Consider the following 17,705-nt stretch of genomic DNA (forward strand, 5'->3'; position numbering starts at 1 on the left):
GAGACTAAGAAAAAAATCATGTGATAGACATGTGAAAATTTAAGTCATTTTTATTGCCTGAAATAATGAGATGAACATTAATAAGGTCTTTTATTACAGTTGCATAAATTGGGCTTTAATTTGTGACCATTGAGAATACTGCTCCAGACTAAGGATTAAATTTGTTTTTATTGAACGTAATAAATAAAGATTACACATTAAAATATTATGAATCACTTGCATTTAGAAACAGTCTTATCAAGGACCAGTATTGTGGTTTATTAGTTCTTGAAATTATTGCCTAAATTACTGCCTTGAACATAATAAGTGGTGATTATTTTTTTTGAATGAATGAATGGTAGCGAAATGTAATATTTGAAAGGACTGAATTTTAGGTAATACCAGTAATAGCATATGTAGAAATAAACATGCACTAAAATGCAGAATTATAGAAGAATATATTTATTTAACAATAAACATCTCTACTTTATAAAGGTAACAAAATCAGTGTTTATTTAAATTGATTTTGAATTACGATCTGCTATCTATACGCAAGGTGATGTTTTTGGTGTTAAGGAAACTATAGCTTCATAGTTTGGTCTCCATCAATTAGTAAGTGATGCCAGTAGTACACTGGTATATCTCAACAAATAACAAAACATTGAAGACAGAATAAGATGAATATGATAGAGAAAAAATGGCAGAGATTTTGGAACAAAATGACTTTTGCTTATTCTATTTATGCGTTTGCAACTGATTCACAGATTATGTTTCTAAAACTTATAGTATCCTCCTACTCTTCTCATTGTGTCATCTTTGAAATCACCAACAATGGTATTTTATATCATGCAAACTCATACAGAAAACTTTAATACAATTGTAAGATCTCTGAAATTTCCATTTTTAATATCTCCATGTGATGGCATTCACTATTATCACATTTATTATAGTTGTTAATGATGGGAAGTTATTATATTAAAGATGACTTTGGATTACTAACTTGTAATGTTTCTGTAGGCCTCAGAATTCACTGAACTGAGGAGCTAACAGGATCCTGACATTTAATTGTTTCTGCCTGAGCTTTCTGTCAACTTTGGAACTTGTGTAAGGCAAGTGTGATAACATACATAAAGACAGAACACTTTTAATTTTTTTTTTTAAGACAAAGTCTCCTCTGTTACCCAGGCTGGAGTGCGGTGGTGCCATCTTGGCTCACTGCAGCCTCCACCTCCCGAGTTCATGCAATTCTTGTGCCTCAGCCCCCCAAGTAGCTGAGCCCACAGGCCCAAGCCACCAGGCCTGGCTAATTTTTGTAGTTTTAGTAGAGACGAAGTTTCACCATGTTGGCCAGGCTGGTCTTGAACTCCTGGCCTCAAGTGATCTGCCCGCCTTGGCAGTTTTAATTTTTTATAACAAAATATTTGATACAAACACACACACTACATATGCAGTATAAAGAATAATACTGAAATAGGCACAATATAGCCCTTACCTTAATAAAGAAATGGAACAATATCAATATTTCTACATTTTTTGTCCCTATTATTGATCAATTATTTATTCTCTCCCTCTTCAACAAAGTCTTTACATTTTGTGAGCTATTGTATTATAGTTATGAGCAGGTACTACTAATAACTAATAACTGAATGACAAAATATTCGTCGGAAAAATGTAATATCAAAGCTAATATTTAAAAATCTGTTACTTCTTTAAAAGTAGTGCATATTTAAATCCAATTTTAATATAAGTAATATGCAAAAAGTTTGAGATATCCAGATAATTATTCTGCAAGAAGAGTAAATCAAATTTACCATAAAATGTACTTCTTAAAGATACTTTTTTAAAGTACTATTTTAGTTACGGTTATCCTTTATTCTTTTTTTCTTGTCATGAGCTCTTCCTGATACCTACTGGCAGGGTTCTAGTAGCTTCCTGAATATATCTTAATATAATAATTTTTTTCAACTCAGTGGATGTTACATTAGCTTCACAACACTGGAGGTCTTTTTGTTTATGTTTCCTGAGTCCATCAACCCTTAACTACTCACTCAAAAGCCTGACGTTACCAGTTTTTCTCAGGGTATTTTCTTTTTTTTTTTTTTTTTTTTTTTTTTTTTTTTTTGAGACAGAGTCTCGCTCTGTCCCCCAGGCTGGAATGCAGTGGCGCGATCAGGGCTCACTGCAAGCTCCGCCTCCCGCGTTCACGCCATTCTCTTGCCTCAGCCTCTGGAGTAGCTGGGACTACAGGCGCCCGCGGTCACGCACTGCTAATGTTTTTTTTTTTTTTTTTTTTTTTTTTTTTTTTTAATCTTCAGTAGAGACGAGATTTCACCGTGTTAGCCAGGATGGTCTTGATCTCCTGACCTCGTGATCCGCCTGCCTCGGCCTCCCAAAGTGCTGGGATTACAGGCGTGAACCACTGCTCCCGGACTCTCAGGGCATTTTCAAACTGCTAGTTATTTTAAACAGCCACCAGAATTCTCCATTTCATAACTTTCAGAGGGGATTTACTCCAAAATGTTGGATTTCTTAAAGAATCTTGCATCTCTTCTTACCACTTAATTTATAAAAAAATAATCTCTCTACAAAGCTCAAGAACATAACTGGTTATCATGAAGGAGCTCCTATAATATTTGGTTTTTATTCCATGAAAATTAATAAGACTACAACCAGAAAAGTGGAAAAAAAGACATAGAAAACATAGAAGCATATGTAGAAATTATAATGAAGCAGCATCAAATACATTGTAACTATATATATATGTGTATATATATATAAATGGCATTAAAATATGCAAAGAAAGGTTTTGCTGTGGTTCTGATGACTGTCTAAAGATTTATGACTATGAGAAATGCAGTTTTTGGAAAAATGAAAAGCAGCAGTGTCTACTAGATTTAGAAACATTATCTTAACAACAAAATGCAAATTTTGTTGCGGAAAAGATATTTCCTTAGTTCCAATGCCCTATGATTCAGAAAAACCTAGTTGAGTAGGGTCTACAGCCCTTTGCTTTTTCCTTCCTAGCTTTGATGGGGTATGTAAATGCTGTGTAGAGGAGAAGGGCTTGAGGACTAAGGACCAAACAGGGTTGTATATTCTCTCTGTTTTAAAACATAATCTGTTTTCTCTATTGGCAGAAAAGGTGTGTGTTTGTGTTTGTGTTTTGGGGTTATTAAAATACATTTAATTCTGTCAGGCAGAGGGCACCACATCTGATTCCTTGTAAAAGGAAGTCATAACTGCTGGACACATAGAGACCAGGAGAGGGCTAGATACTATACAGAAATTAAATGAAGTATAAAGTACAATGTATAATACATCTAATAAATAATTTATTGAAGAAAAGGTAAAATAGTTTTGACCAGGTGCGGTGGCTCACGCCTGTAATCCCAACACTTTGTGAGGCCAAGGCAGGCGGTTCACGAGGTCAGGAGCTCGAGGTCAGTGTGGCCAACATGATGAAACCCGGTGTCTACTAAAAATACAAAAATTAGCTGGGTGTTGTGGTGGGCGCCTGTAATCCCAGCTACTCGGGAGGCTGAGGCAGGAGAATTGCTTGAACCCGAGAGGCAGAGGTTGCAGTGAGCCAAACTCATGCCACTGCACTCTAGCCTGGGTGACAAAGCAAGACTCCATTTCAGAAAAAAAAAAAAAGATAAAACGGTTTAATGTAGCTACCAAAGACGAGCAAATAATTATAAATTCAAGGCAGAAAGGCTTCATTTCATTTCAACTCGTATTATCATCAAATGCCTTTCTTCCTAGTTGTTCACTGATCTTTCCTAGATATCATGGATTTCTTTACAGTGCTGAAAAAAGAATCTCCCCAGATATTTCTATGTTCTCAGCTTTTGTTACTGTAGGTTAAGAGTTTATTTTTAAGATTCCTAGAATTTTTTTAATTAAAAGAACATTCTTATGCTATGATACAGTAAGTCAGTTTAGAAACTAAACTTAAATTGCATTTAATATTATCCTGATGTCTTTGATTTTGTTATAAAATATTTCAAAAAATGTACAAACACTATTTAAAATTAACTGGAATATTATTAATATAGTATACATATTAATAGAGACCCTGCTGAAAACTTTAAAAGAAATTTGAAGTATTCATCCCACAGGAAAATGCTAGGACATTTGGGAACCACAAAGAATTTTTAAGTTCCATCATAGGATCCCTATCAACACACAAGACAAAAAAAAGACATGCTTAATGCAAGAGATACATATATTCTTGTCTTAGCAACGTTATATATAAATCAAATTTCTCTAAATGAATAATATTTTTCTAATTATGACTCTTCATTTTGAGGTATATTATTCAAAACCCATATCCAATTTTTGGGTCTTCTACTATCTTGTTTGAAGTTAACAAGCAACAAAAAAGCAATGAAAGTTCATTAGGAACAGTGAAGTTTCATAACAAATTTGATAATCTAGAAGAAATGGACAAATTTCTAGGAAGACACAAAGTATCAAATCTGACTGAAGTAAAAATAGCAACTCTGAATAGGCTTATAATATGTAAAATAATTAAATTAGTGATCAAAAAAATTCCCACAAAAAAGCCTAGGATTGTATGACTTCACTGTTGAATTCGAACAAATATTTAAAGACAAATTATCACAAATTCTTTGAAAACACTTCCAGAAATTGAAGAGAAGGAAACACACTTATTATATGAGGCCAGTGTTACCCTGATAACAAAACCAGATGAAGACATCAAAAGAAAAAAAAATGGACAGACCAGTAATCTTATGAATATAAGTGCAAAAAATCCTCATCAAAATACGTACTAACAAGGCAAATACAACAACATAAAAAAAAAAAAAAAAAAGGATTATCTTCCATAATCAAGTGGGCTTTATCTCACAAATGAAAGGTGGTTCAACATTAAAAAATCAATGCATACTAAAAGAATAAAGAACAAAAACCACGTGATCATCTCAGTAGAAAGAGAAAAAGCATTTTACAAAATACAACACACTTTTAAGAAAAAACACTTAAAACGTCAGAAATACAACTAAACTTTAGTAACCAAATAAAGTACATTTTTTGGCAAATTCATGTCAAACATCAAACAAATGCTGAAATATTTGGAGTCGGGGACAAGATAAGAATGTCTCTTTTTGCTACTTCTATTTAGCATTTTACTGGAGGTTCAAGCCAGGGCAACTAGGCAAGAAAAAGAAAGAAAAGGTGTCCAGATTGGAAAGGAAGAAGTAAAACTATGTCAATTTGCAGATGACATGATGTTTTATATAGAAAGCCCGAAGAAATCCCTCAGTAGCTATTCAAAGTACTAAATGGGTTCAACAGAGTTGTAGGATAGATACAAGGTTAACATACAAAAATTAGTTTAATTTCTATACATTAGCAATCAACAATCAGAAGGTGAAATAAGAAAATAATTTCATTACCAATAGCTTTAAAATAATAAAGTACTATGAAACACATTTAACAAAAGAAATACAAGACTTGTACGCTAAAAACTGCAAACATTGTTGAGAGAAATAGAAGAATTACTTAATAATTGGAAAGACATCCCATGTTCATGAATTGAAAGATTTAATATACATGTAAGATGGCAATACTCTGCACAAATTGATCTGCATATTTAACATAGTCCTAACAAAATTCCAGTTGCCTTTTTTTTTGCAGACCTTGACAAGCTGATAACAAAGTTCAGATGAAAATTCAAGAGACCCCAAATATGCAAAAAACAAAATTTAACAACAACAAAAAGAACACAGCTGAATGACTCACACTTTCTAATTTCAAAACTTATGACAAAGGTACAGTAATGAAAGCTGTACAGTCCTAATATAAGAATAGATATATAGATTAATGAAATAGAATTGAGAGTACAGTGGGGGAAAAACCTCATAAGTTTATGATCAATTGATTTTGACAAGGGCACAAAGACAATTCAATTGAGAAGCAATAGTCTCTCCAACAAATGGAGCCAGGACAACTGGAAATTTACATGCAAAAGAAAAATGTTGAATGCTTACCTGATATAACATACAAAAATTAACTAAAAGTGATCAATGACACAAATGTAACTGCTAGAACTATCAAACCCTTAAAAGAAAACATATTCATGAGCGTGTATTAAGCAATGGATTATTAGATATCACACTAAAGCACAAACTACAAAAGAAAAAATAAATTAGACTTCACCAAAATTAACCCACTGTGCTTCAAAAGACATTATCAAGAAAGTAAAGAGACAATTTATCGAATGTGAGATAATGTTTATAAATCTTAGGTCTGATAAGGGTCTAGTATCCAGAATATATAAAGAACTCTTACACTGCAGCAATAATACAATGAAAGCTCAATCAAAAATGGGCAAAAGATTTTAATAGGGGTTACTTTAAAGACGATATATAAATGAACAGTAAGCACATGAAAAGATGTCCAACATCATTAGTCATTAGGAAAATGCAATTTAAAACGATGAGATAATGCTTTACATCCCCCACAATGGCTATAATGAAAAAGGCAGAAAGTAACAAGTGTTGGTGAGGATATGGAGAAACTGAAATCTCATATATTACTGGTTGGAATGTAAAATGGACAACTGCTCTGGGAAATGTTAACAGTTTTTCATGAAGACAAACATAGAGTTACCATATGATCTAGCAATTTCTCTTTAGAACATGTACCCAAGAGCATTTAAAATATATGTTCATATGAAACATTACATAACAATGTCTATAGCATTGTTCATAAAAACTGAATAGTGGAAATAATTTGTATTTCCTAACATATGGATAGGAAAATGGATTATATTCATGTAATAGAATATCATTCAGCCATAATAAATGAAGTGTTGATACCTATTACAACATGGATTAGCCTTGAAAACATTAGACTAAGTGAAACAAGACACACATGTACACAAAATATTGTACAATTCCCTTCAGATGAAATGTCCAGAATGAGAAAATTTAATAAAGAAAGAATATCGATTAGTATTTTTCAGGGGGAAGGGGAGGGAGGATGGGCATGACAGTTAATGTATATTGGCTTTTTGAGGACTGATGAAAATGTTCTGAAATTAGATACTGGTGATACTTGTCCAACCTTTTGAATATACTTAAAGCCACTAAATTATAAATAAATATAATAAACATATATATACATATAAAATGTGTTTATAGTTTATTATATATAATTATATTAGATTTTATCCTGGGAAATTTTAATAAAAAAGACTAACAAGGGGAGAATAATGAAGAGTACCAGATTTTAAAACATATTATAAAACTACAGGAATTTTAAAAGTTTACAGTCGGACAAGGTGGCTCATACTTGTAAATCCCAGCACTTTGAGAGGCCAATGTGGGGGGATCACTTGAGGCCAGGGATTTGAGACAAGCCTGGGCAAGATAGGGAGATCCTATCTCCACAAAAAATAATAAAAAAATGATCCAGACATGGTACGCACACCTGTAGTCCCACTTACTTGAGAGACTGAGACCAGAGGCTCAGCCCAGGAGTCTGAGGCTGCAGTGAGCTATGATTAAGCAACTGCATTCCAGCCTGGCTGACACAGTGAGATCCTGTCTCAAAAAACAAAATGTTTGGTAATATTTGGTACATAATATACAGATCAGTAAGTTGAAACAGAATCCAAATATACTCCTAAACACACACACATAGTTTTGTTATTTTTTTCACATGAAAAATTATTGAAGAGATTTTCTTCAGTAATGTTGTGTAGACATTTGGTTCACATTCCATCAGAGAAAAAAATTACATCGCTTACCAACTTCACATATTATGCCAAAATATATCCCAGATAAAACAAAAATTTTTAAAAAATGTTAAATTGACAAATTAAAATGGTATATACTTACGGTATACAACATTGGTGTTTTAAAATACGTATCATGGAATGACTGAACCAAGCTAATTAACGTATGCATTATCTCACATAATTATTTTTTTTCATGATGAGAATACTGAATTTTTTTTTTTTTTTTTTTTTTGAGATGGAGTCTCGCTTTGTTGCCCAGGCTAGAGTGCAGTGGCACAATCTCGGCTCACTGCAACCTCTGCCTCCTGGATTCAAGCCTCTTGCCTTACCCTCCTGAGTAGCTGGGACTACAGGCATGCACCACCATGCCTGACTAATTTTTGTATTTTTAGTAGAGTCGAGGTTTCTTTCACCCTGTTAGCCAGGATGGTCTCCATCTGCTGACCTTGTGATCCACCCACCTCGGCCTCCCAAAGTGCTGAGATTACAAGCCTGAGCCACCACGCCTGGCCCTCAAGTCTATGTTCTTAGTGATTTGCAAGTATTATTAACTATAGTCGGCATTTATACAATAGATTTCTCAAACTTAAAAACAGGTTTTAAACATAAAATAATGTATATATAAAAGTTGTGTGAAAGAGAGAGAATTGAGAGAACATGTTTTCCCTGATCCTTATGAGGATACCCTGTATAAACACAGTAAAACATAGAGATAACAAATAATAAAATTTGACTTGATGAATTTTATAAACCTGCATTACAAAAATAGTAGTTTATAGCATATTTTAGATAAATGTTAATTTTAATATGTAAAAAGCTTTTATCAAGTGACAAGAAAATAACAAACAGCTTAATGGGCAAAGGACAAAAACATGTAGCTCAAAAGAAAAAGTAAGCTATAAAAATATACTAAAATGCCTCATCCTGTACAAATAATTAAAGAAACACAAGGGTAAACAATGTAATACTGCTCTTACCATTCAGTTTTTAAACATGTCTTTTAATATTTGGTATTGAAGAGGTTGTGGAAAAACAGGCATTCTAGTATGATATATTGTTGGAGTGTGTGTAATTATTATAATTGCTTTGAAGTAATTTGACCTAAAAATAAAAGAGGTCTATACCTTTGACTCAGAAATTCTTTCTTTAGAAAGACACAAATTGTTAGCTATTATGTTTGTAGGCTATTCATGATATTATCTGTAATAGCAAAAGTCTGAAACTGTCTATTAGTTGGGGAGTAGTCCATTATATGATGATACGGATACATTTTCAAACAAAATATGCAAAACAAAATGCATATTGTAATATATTTGTACTTCGAAAGTCCACAAACACTTATACCTATGCAGTTTTTACTTGCATACACTTTTTCTGGACAGATACATAGTATCTATGAAATAGTGAGATATTATTAGGAAGGGCAGCAGGGGGATCTGAAAGGAAAAAGAGATCACTTTTCATATAGAAAACTCCATAGGTAAATAATTCTCAAATATTAGAAACAATTTTCTGTGGTAAAGGAAAGCACTGGTTAAGAGAGCAGACTTTGACATTAGAGAGCCCTGCGTTTGTGTTTGGTTTTGCTGCTTACTAAGCCTTGGGCAAGTACTAAACTCTCTAAGCCTCAATTTCCTCTCTGTAAAATAAAGAGAAAAATGGTGATCACCTACAGAGCTATGAGTATTAAATAAATAAAAACATGTAAAGTAACACAGAGATGTCATAGATTGATCACTTAATGCCATATTCTTTTTATTGCTAATAGTAAGAATGATAGTTCAAGAAAGTTGGGTGTACAGTGTGTCTGGCTTCCAATGATAGATGTTGTCAAGATATTTTTGCAATAGCTTCTGGTCTAGATCAGAGCTTTTTATCCATGGTGCTGTGATGAGCTAATGTGTCACAGTCATTGTTGTTTGTGTTCTGAATAATTTGTTACTTACAATACTTGACTGAAGTCTGAGGCTTGTTGTTTGTTAGAGCTCAGTGTTGCATGTTAGAATGTGTTGCACCTATAAATACTCTTACTCTCTTGAATTATAAAATGATTTTTTGAGTCAGACAAAGAGGAGTGGAGTCCTTATAGTACTTATAGGAGTGGAGAGCTTACAGAGTTCTGAAAATTGCTGATAACTCTGGGTGTGCCAGTGAGAATGTGTCATGTATGAGAAAATCACATGGTCACAAGCTGTAATCTTTTGCTGTGGATGGGAACCAGTTTAAAATTAGTAAAGAGAAAGTTCCAAGTCATCTAAAGGCCTAGGAGTAATTGTGGATTATTTTTAGAATACATGAATCTAAGTTGTTTCCATAATCCTAAAAGCTAATAAAATTATGGGTGTGCTGGGAGGCCAAGGCAGGTGGATCTTCTGAGGTCAGGAAGTTCCAGACCAGCCCGGCCAACATGGTGAAACCCCGTCTCTACTAAAAATATAAAAATTAGCCAGGCATGGTGGCACACACCTGTGGTCCCAGCTACTCAGGAAACTGAGGCAGGAGAATCCCTTGAACCAGGAGGCACAGGTTTCAGTGAGTTGAGCTGAGATTGTGCCACTGCACTCCAGCCTGGGTGACAGGGTAAGACTTTGTCCAAAAAAAGCAAAAACAAAACAAAAACAAAAAAATCTGGATATGATCAGGGAAGAAAACAAAACATATTTTTTTACCTTTTATATTAACAAACGTTTCCCCCTTTAAAATATCAAAGATAGTTCTGGTTACTAAATCTCAAGAAAGATTTTAGAACTGGGATTACTAGGTCAAAAGTTACAAGTATTTTAACTCTTGATATATACATATGTATTATACACTTACAAACATATATACACATATACATATACGTTTCATAGGAGGGCAATTTACATTGTTATTAGTGTTGCACGAGTGATATTAATTATCTGCAATACATAATGTCATTTACAAAAAGTTCATTTTCTAGGCATAATATATTTTGAGGTTAATGCACTGTAATTATCATCAAATTTGGACATTTCCCAATGTTAGTTTTCTATTTATATTTCCCTTTGTCTAAGTTGCAAGTTTATATTGTACTGATGATGATTTGTTGATTATGGTCTTTCTATTAGGTCTTTTTATTAGGATATTTTCATTACAAATTAAAATGATCTCTTATAACTTATTTATAAGTAACCCTGGGATTTTATACAGTGAATTGTGAATTGTGGAAACTAGTGTGAATCTCTAATCTCTTTCACTTTATAATATTGTACTTTTGAATTATATCTACTACATTTGGTGGGACAAGAGAGGAAAGATGAGTGAATATTTCTTAATTCCACTCATTAATGTAGGTGATTATAGAAACTTCTACCAGAATCTGGGATATGCTCAATTCTTAACACTCATGGTTATCACTGAGAAATTTTCTTTTCAGAGGGTTTTATGGATAATTTACTAGGGTTTGGAGGGAAGGTCTCTGTTTCTCCGTACCAACCTTTTCTGAAAATGTTAGTTTTCAGTACGAGTACTGGTTTTAGCCACTAAATATTGGTAGTTACTGATTTCTAAACTCTCAACTCTTTTGCTAACTTGTTGGTGGACCTTTGACAAGTCACTTAACTTCTTTGTCTCCTCAACCGCGAAATGGAACATTAGTCTGAGATGTCCTTAAGCTCCTTGCTAGCTGTGCTTCTTTCCTGATTCATTTATACTCTGCATTTCTTGCCTGTAGATACACCTTTGGAATATGCAAATGAATGTGGACTTGTGTGTGTTCTAACCTGAGTTGGCTTCTCTCTCTACATCATTCTTTAACCCTTATTCCAGCACAAGACAAACAGTACAAAGGTCTCAAAAGTTTGGGACCTCAGATCCAGAATGTTTTGAAACGATATTCATTCACTAAAATATGAACAAAGTTAAAGCAAAATATTTAACATCGTTTTACCTCCCAATCTTTTTGTTTCAGTTTCACTGCCTTGTCATTTACAAACATTTATAAACGTGCCTTATGATAGAGTTATTCTGTAAACTCTGTAATGCAAGCGTTCCAAAAAAAGAACATAATACAAGAGCTGCAAATATACGTATTTGGGAATTCTCGACACTTTTTTCATCTAGTTAAAAAATCATCTGAGGAAGAATGTAATGAATTCATTTAACTATGAGTTATATTTTAAACATTTTGTAGAGACACGAGCTCTGAATAATTAACTCTGTTACTACTCAATAATTTAAGTGGAATGACCCTTGACAGTCTGTTTGTAATAACTAACAGTGCATTTTAATTAATTTTTTAAGTTAGAAATGGCATCTCTAGAGTTTAAGATTCTTGGGGGCAAAATTGAACTTTTAAAATTGATTAGTATAGTGGGTTATTTTTCTTAACGAAAATAAAACTGATTTGCATTTTAAAAATCTGGGTACACTTTTAAAAATGATTATGTCAGTAATTTAACATTAGGCATATCTTAGAAAGAATTATACCTTTTCTTTCTATCTCTTCATACCAATCTTCTGGTATATAGAAACTAGGTAGTATAAAAGTTAAATAATTGTATGCCTGAAAAGTCGAAGATTTAGTGATTTTAAGATTTTAAGAATCTGAGTTTGAAATTTCTGTCAAAAAATATAAAGCTAATTTTATAAAAATGAAAGTTCAGTTTATAGGATAGCAAGAATAAAACTTATCATAAAATGTACAAGCAGCTTTAATACTAAGTTTAATAAGCAGGAAACTTATCTTCTACATTCACTGGCTGTTTATCTTATACTTGAACTTTTCCCTCATTTTATCCTTTTGAATAATACTGCACTAAAGTGAATCTCTGATTAATATTTAAATGTACATGGGGAGAAGTGGGTCACCTAATCAGAGAAAATAATTAACAAACCACCTCATTCTCATATCCCTGAATTCTTACAAGGAGGCATATATTTTGATTACTACAGTGTAGTTCCCTTTGACCTCCTTTCTAATTCAAAGCTTATTAGATTTCACGATTGAACTGGCTCACTAACATTTAATTATAGTTCTTAAATATTTTCTGAATGTGCTTTTATGTCCTGGATTTTTCTAAATTCCACTTTTCTTCTCTCTTAGAGTAGCAAAAGTTAACTGGTAAGGATTATTTTCCTCTTCCAGACAATTCTGTGATAGAGTGCAAAAACAAATTCTTGTGGGCTAGGCAAAGTTCTTTTTTGGCAACTGCAACAACAACAACAGCAGCAAAAGCTTTTTATGCAGTGGCTGAAAGATGAGATAGGTCTTTATGTGTTAATGTAGAATGATATTCATGTTTTGATGGTTGAGCATTACAATTTTATTTGGACCTAAAAATGTTACAGGTTTATGAAAAGAACATATATAATAGATGATAGATAGATAGATAGATAGATAGATAGATAGATAGATAGATAGACAGACAGAAATTCTACATGTGCATTTGTATGTTTATATGTGTGTTTGTGAAATATACATTTTATTTTGTATATACATATAGATTATATGTAGGAATTATAAATGGACAGATATTATCTATTTTTATATGTAATCTATCTCCTTAATTTCTATTTTATTACAATCTCTATCTCTATGTAGAGATTTGCCAATGAAGAGGAAACTACTGACTTTTAAAATTCTTTCTTTCTTTTTTTGTGATGGAGTCTTGCTCTCTCGCCCAGGCTGCAGTGCAGTGGTGTGATCTTGGCTCACTGCAACCTCCACCTCCTGGATTCAAGCAAATTCTCCTGCCTCTGCCTCCCGAGTAGCTGGGATTACAGGTGCCCACCACCATGCCCAGTTAATTTTTGTGTTTTTAATAGAGATGGGATTTCTCCATCTTGGCCAAGCTGGTCTCAAACTCTTGACCTCATGATCCACCTGCATTGGCCTCCAAAAGGGCTGGGATTACAGTCGTGAGCCACTGTGCCCAGCGGACTTTTAAAATTCTAATTGACATAAATTTTAAAGTTTACTTTAAATTTTTCATTTGCAATCAAAGCTTATGTAACTTTTATAATTAAAAACATGAAAAGGTAGTGATGAGCATTGCTATTCTCTTTTCAATAATGCATTTTATAAAACTATTTGATATATATAATAAAGTTATAAAACTTGTTCAAAAAGAATTAATTCATCAAAATTTAACTAGTTACATGTTTTTAAAGTACATGGTGTTTCAGAATAATTCTAAGCAGAGATGTGCAAAGTTTAAGACAATTTTAAACTTATTCAATGACTTAAAACATAAAAAAAATGGAATTGTCAGATTTCTGTGTAAGAAAACTAAAATATGTGGAGAATTTAGGAGTTTTTAAATTAATTTATAGTTTGAACAAAGCTTGCGAAAAGGATTCCAAAGTTAATTTTCATATAATAAACAGAATAAAATAATAATTTTGAAAAAAAGATAAAAATAAAAGGGAGAATAACCATATCAATGGCTAAACAACATTATAAGAATACAGTGATGGTGTTGGAACAGGAATAGACAAACAGAATATTTTAACGAGTAGACTAAATGACCCTTTTCTGTATACAGAAAGCCCCATCCTTCTAGGACAGGCAGGGAGATTGGCCCAGGAGCTCCTTTCCTCTACTCTCTATCTCCAAAAAGAACTTTTCCATGCTCTATTTGAGAAAAGGGGCTGGGCACAAGCCTTGAACAATTTTTTTAATCTTGTAATATCCAAATAAAATATGTTTCTGTGACGATTGACATGGAGGTACAAAAACATTTACTTCAAAAAAGAAACAAAAGGAAGCTAGATCTCCATCTTACACCATGGCCCCAAATAAATTCTAAATATATTAAACAGTGACATAAAATATTGGGCCTTAATAACTGCATGAAAAATTTATTAAATCTCTTAAAAAAGAACTTTCTAGTTTTAAAATTATTCATTTATTCAAAAGCTATTGAAACCTCATTTTTTCATCTAGTAGATATACAGCGTTAAGACAAAAGAACCACTTTTCAAAGAGCTTAGAATCTAGCTGAAAGCACAACTCAAGTATTGACGATAACTATTGATCTTTATATTAGGGGAAGAACAGATTGTAGTAAGGGGAAAGACAGGAGCTATAACCACGTAGGAAACACGGAGGCAAGAGAAAACATGAACTGAGAAGTTCATTAATATTGAAGGTTAGAGGGGAAGAGTTGAGTGACAAAAGATGGAGCTGAAGAAGGCCAGAACTGAGTTTGAAGTGTCTTGTAATCCATGAAGAGGAATTTACGCTCTATCCTAAGAGCAGTGGAAAGCTATTGAAGAGTTTTGAGTGAATGATGTCATGAATGAATTTTAGAAAATTCAGTTTTACTGACTTATAAGAAAGATGAACTGGAAGTGACTATAAGCCTGAGAGTCTGGTTAAGGAGACACACAAACAGAAAATTACAGAAATGTGTGCTAAGAGGGTGAGTTTAAGGTATCATGGAGGATGACATACCCATAGGACTCCACTTATTTAGAAGTCAGCTGAGGTCTGTAAGCAGAGAAATCAGAAGAGGATTGGCTGGAGCAAGTTGAGATATTTGTAATTAGGCTTGGGGTCAAATTCCTAGTTCTAGTGTGCTCTAGATGACTAGAACACATCCAAGGGAAGTGTAAGGGGAAGTTTTCATTGTGAAGAGCCAAGGACTGAGCCAACATGACAAAGAAGTAGAAGGTGGAAACCCTTGGGAGTCAAAGATTCGTATTTGGTGTCCTGGATCTAAGATTTGTCCTAGGAGACCACATGCCAAGAGGTGTATATAAAGACTGGAGAGACTAACAGGAATTCTGCAATTAGGGTTGGATGTGAGAAGCCTGAACATTCTAATGCCTATTAATATAGTGCATTGTGGAACACATATATTTTAATAGTCATAGTCATGATTCATTTGGAAATCGTGCAAAGTAAGACTTTTAGATAAGACTCATCAATGGAACTTTATCTTCTGTCTCTCGTATGCTGCATAATATGCTGCATAATGATGTTCTGGACAACAAAACATAGTCACGTGATGTATAATGATGTTTTGGTCAATGGTGGACCACATATAAAGATGGTGGTCCATAGGATTATAATGGAGCCAAAAAGTTCCTATGGCTAATGATGTCATAGCTGTTATAATGTCATGGGGCAATGCATTATTCACATGTTTGTGGTGATGCTGGTGTAAACAAACCTACTATACTGCCGATCATAAGGAAGTATTGCACATGCAATTAGGTACAATACATAACACTTGGTATTAGTAATAAATGACTATGTTGCTGGTTTATATATTTACTACACTTTTTAATCCTTATTTTAGATTGTACTTCTACTTATTAAAGACAAATTACTATAAAAGAGCCTCAGGCTGTTTCTTCAGGAGGTATTCCAGAGAAAGGCATTATTATCATAGGTGATGACAGCTCCACAAATGTTTTTGCCCCTGAAAACCTTCCAATGGGACAAGATATGGAGGTGGAAGGCAGTGATATTGATTATCCTAACCCTGTGTAGGCCTTGACTAAGGTGTGTGTATTTGTCTTTATATTTTAACAAAAGTTTAAAAAGTAAAACAAATTAAAAATTAGAAATAGAAAATGTTTATAGAATATGGATATCAATAAAAAATATTTTTGTACAGTTGACAATGTGTATGTGTTTCAAGCTGTTTTAAGAGTCAAAAAGTTAAAAAAAAACTTAAAGATGTAGAAAGTAAAAATGTTATAGTAAGTTAAGGTTAATATATTTTAAAAAACATTTTTAAATAAATTCAGTGTAGCCTAAGTGTACAGTATTCATAAAGTCTGCAGTAGTGTAAAATATGGTGTTCTAAGCCTTCACATTCACTCACCACACACTCACTGACTTACCCAGAGCAACTTGTATTGTTGCCAAGTTCCCTTCATGGTAGGTGCCCATGACAGGAGTACCAATTTTTTATTTTTTTATACTGCATTTTTACTGCACTTTTTCTATATTTAAATACACAAATGGTTACCATTGTGTTATAATTGCCTATTGTATTTAGTACAGTAATACATTATACAGACTTGTAGCCTAACAGCAATAGACTATAACATATAGCCCAGGTGTGTAGTAGGTTATACCATCTAGGTTTGTGTAATTATACTCTATGATGTTTGCGCAACAATGAAATTGCCTAACAATGCATTTCTCAGAATATATCCCCATAGTTAACATATTTCCTGTGTGTATATATATATATATATATATTTATATATTTTATGTGGTTGGATTCTATGTAATTAAAAATAATTCTGAAATTAAAATTTAGCATGGTGTTTCTTCATATTTATCAATCATTTTAAATTGCTGCCTAATGGTTTATCCAGCTAGCACTTTATCTTTTTATTTTCGTATCTTTTGATGCACAAAAGTTTTCTTTTTAATTTATGTAAGGAGATGTGTCACTATATTCTTTATGGTTTGTGCTTTTTGCATCTTTTAGTATTATTCATTTTTCTGTTCTGAGACAATAAATATATTTCACATTATAATTATTATTATATTATAAAAACCTTGCTTTTTACATGTAAGTCATTAATCTCCATATGTTTGTATTTGGGATTTCATTTTATGAAATCTCACTCTCTTTTATGAAACCACACTTTCTTTATAACATGTACATTTGCCTTAATATGTAATTGGGAGGTCTTTCCCTGTTCTTCAGAATTATCCTGGCCTCCTTGGGCCTTTTTCTTTTCTACTATATATCAATTATAGAATCACTTCTTAAAATACAATTAAAACAGTACTTACTGTGGGTCAAAGTTGAACTAAAGCTGTAGATTAACTTGAGCAGTGTTGACATCCATAAATATGGTATATGTTTGCATGTATTTAGCTTGACTTTAATAAGATTTTAATTTGTTCTACAAGATTACAATGTACCCTAGTGTTTTTGTTCCTTTGGTGCATGGAAGTATTTTATTTCTTTCAAATCTCATTGTTTTTTATTAGTTTATTGGCCAGTACAGAGGAATACAATAG

General features: G+C 32.8%; 1 protein-coding gene across 8 annotated transcripts in view; it reads left to right on the forward strand.

Moving 5' to 3' along the window:
* The window catches only part of HNF4G (hepatocyte nuclear factor 4 gamma), a 157,377-nt gene that overhangs the window by 82,160 nt on the left and 57,512 nt on the right, over positions 1 to 17,705 (forward strand). Inside the window, exon 3 of one of the 8 annotated variants that reach the window (XM_077942845.1) lies at positions 997 to 1,088. The exons of the other annotated variants lie outside the window; for them this stretch is intronic. The gene's annotated coding sequence lies outside the window, so the exon portion shown is untranslated. The remainder of the gene's footprint in view (positions 1 to 996; positions 1,089 to 17,705) is intronic. 8 annotated transcript variants of the gene reach the window in all.

Source organism: Macaca mulatta, chromosome 8, assembly GCF_049350105.2.
Source record: "Macaca mulatta isolate MMU2019108-1 chromosome 8, T2T-MMU8v2.0, whole genome shotgun sequence".
Taxonomy (NCBI): domain Eukaryota; kingdom Metazoa; phylum Chordata; class Mammalia; order Primates; family Cercopithecidae; genus Macaca; species Macaca mulatta.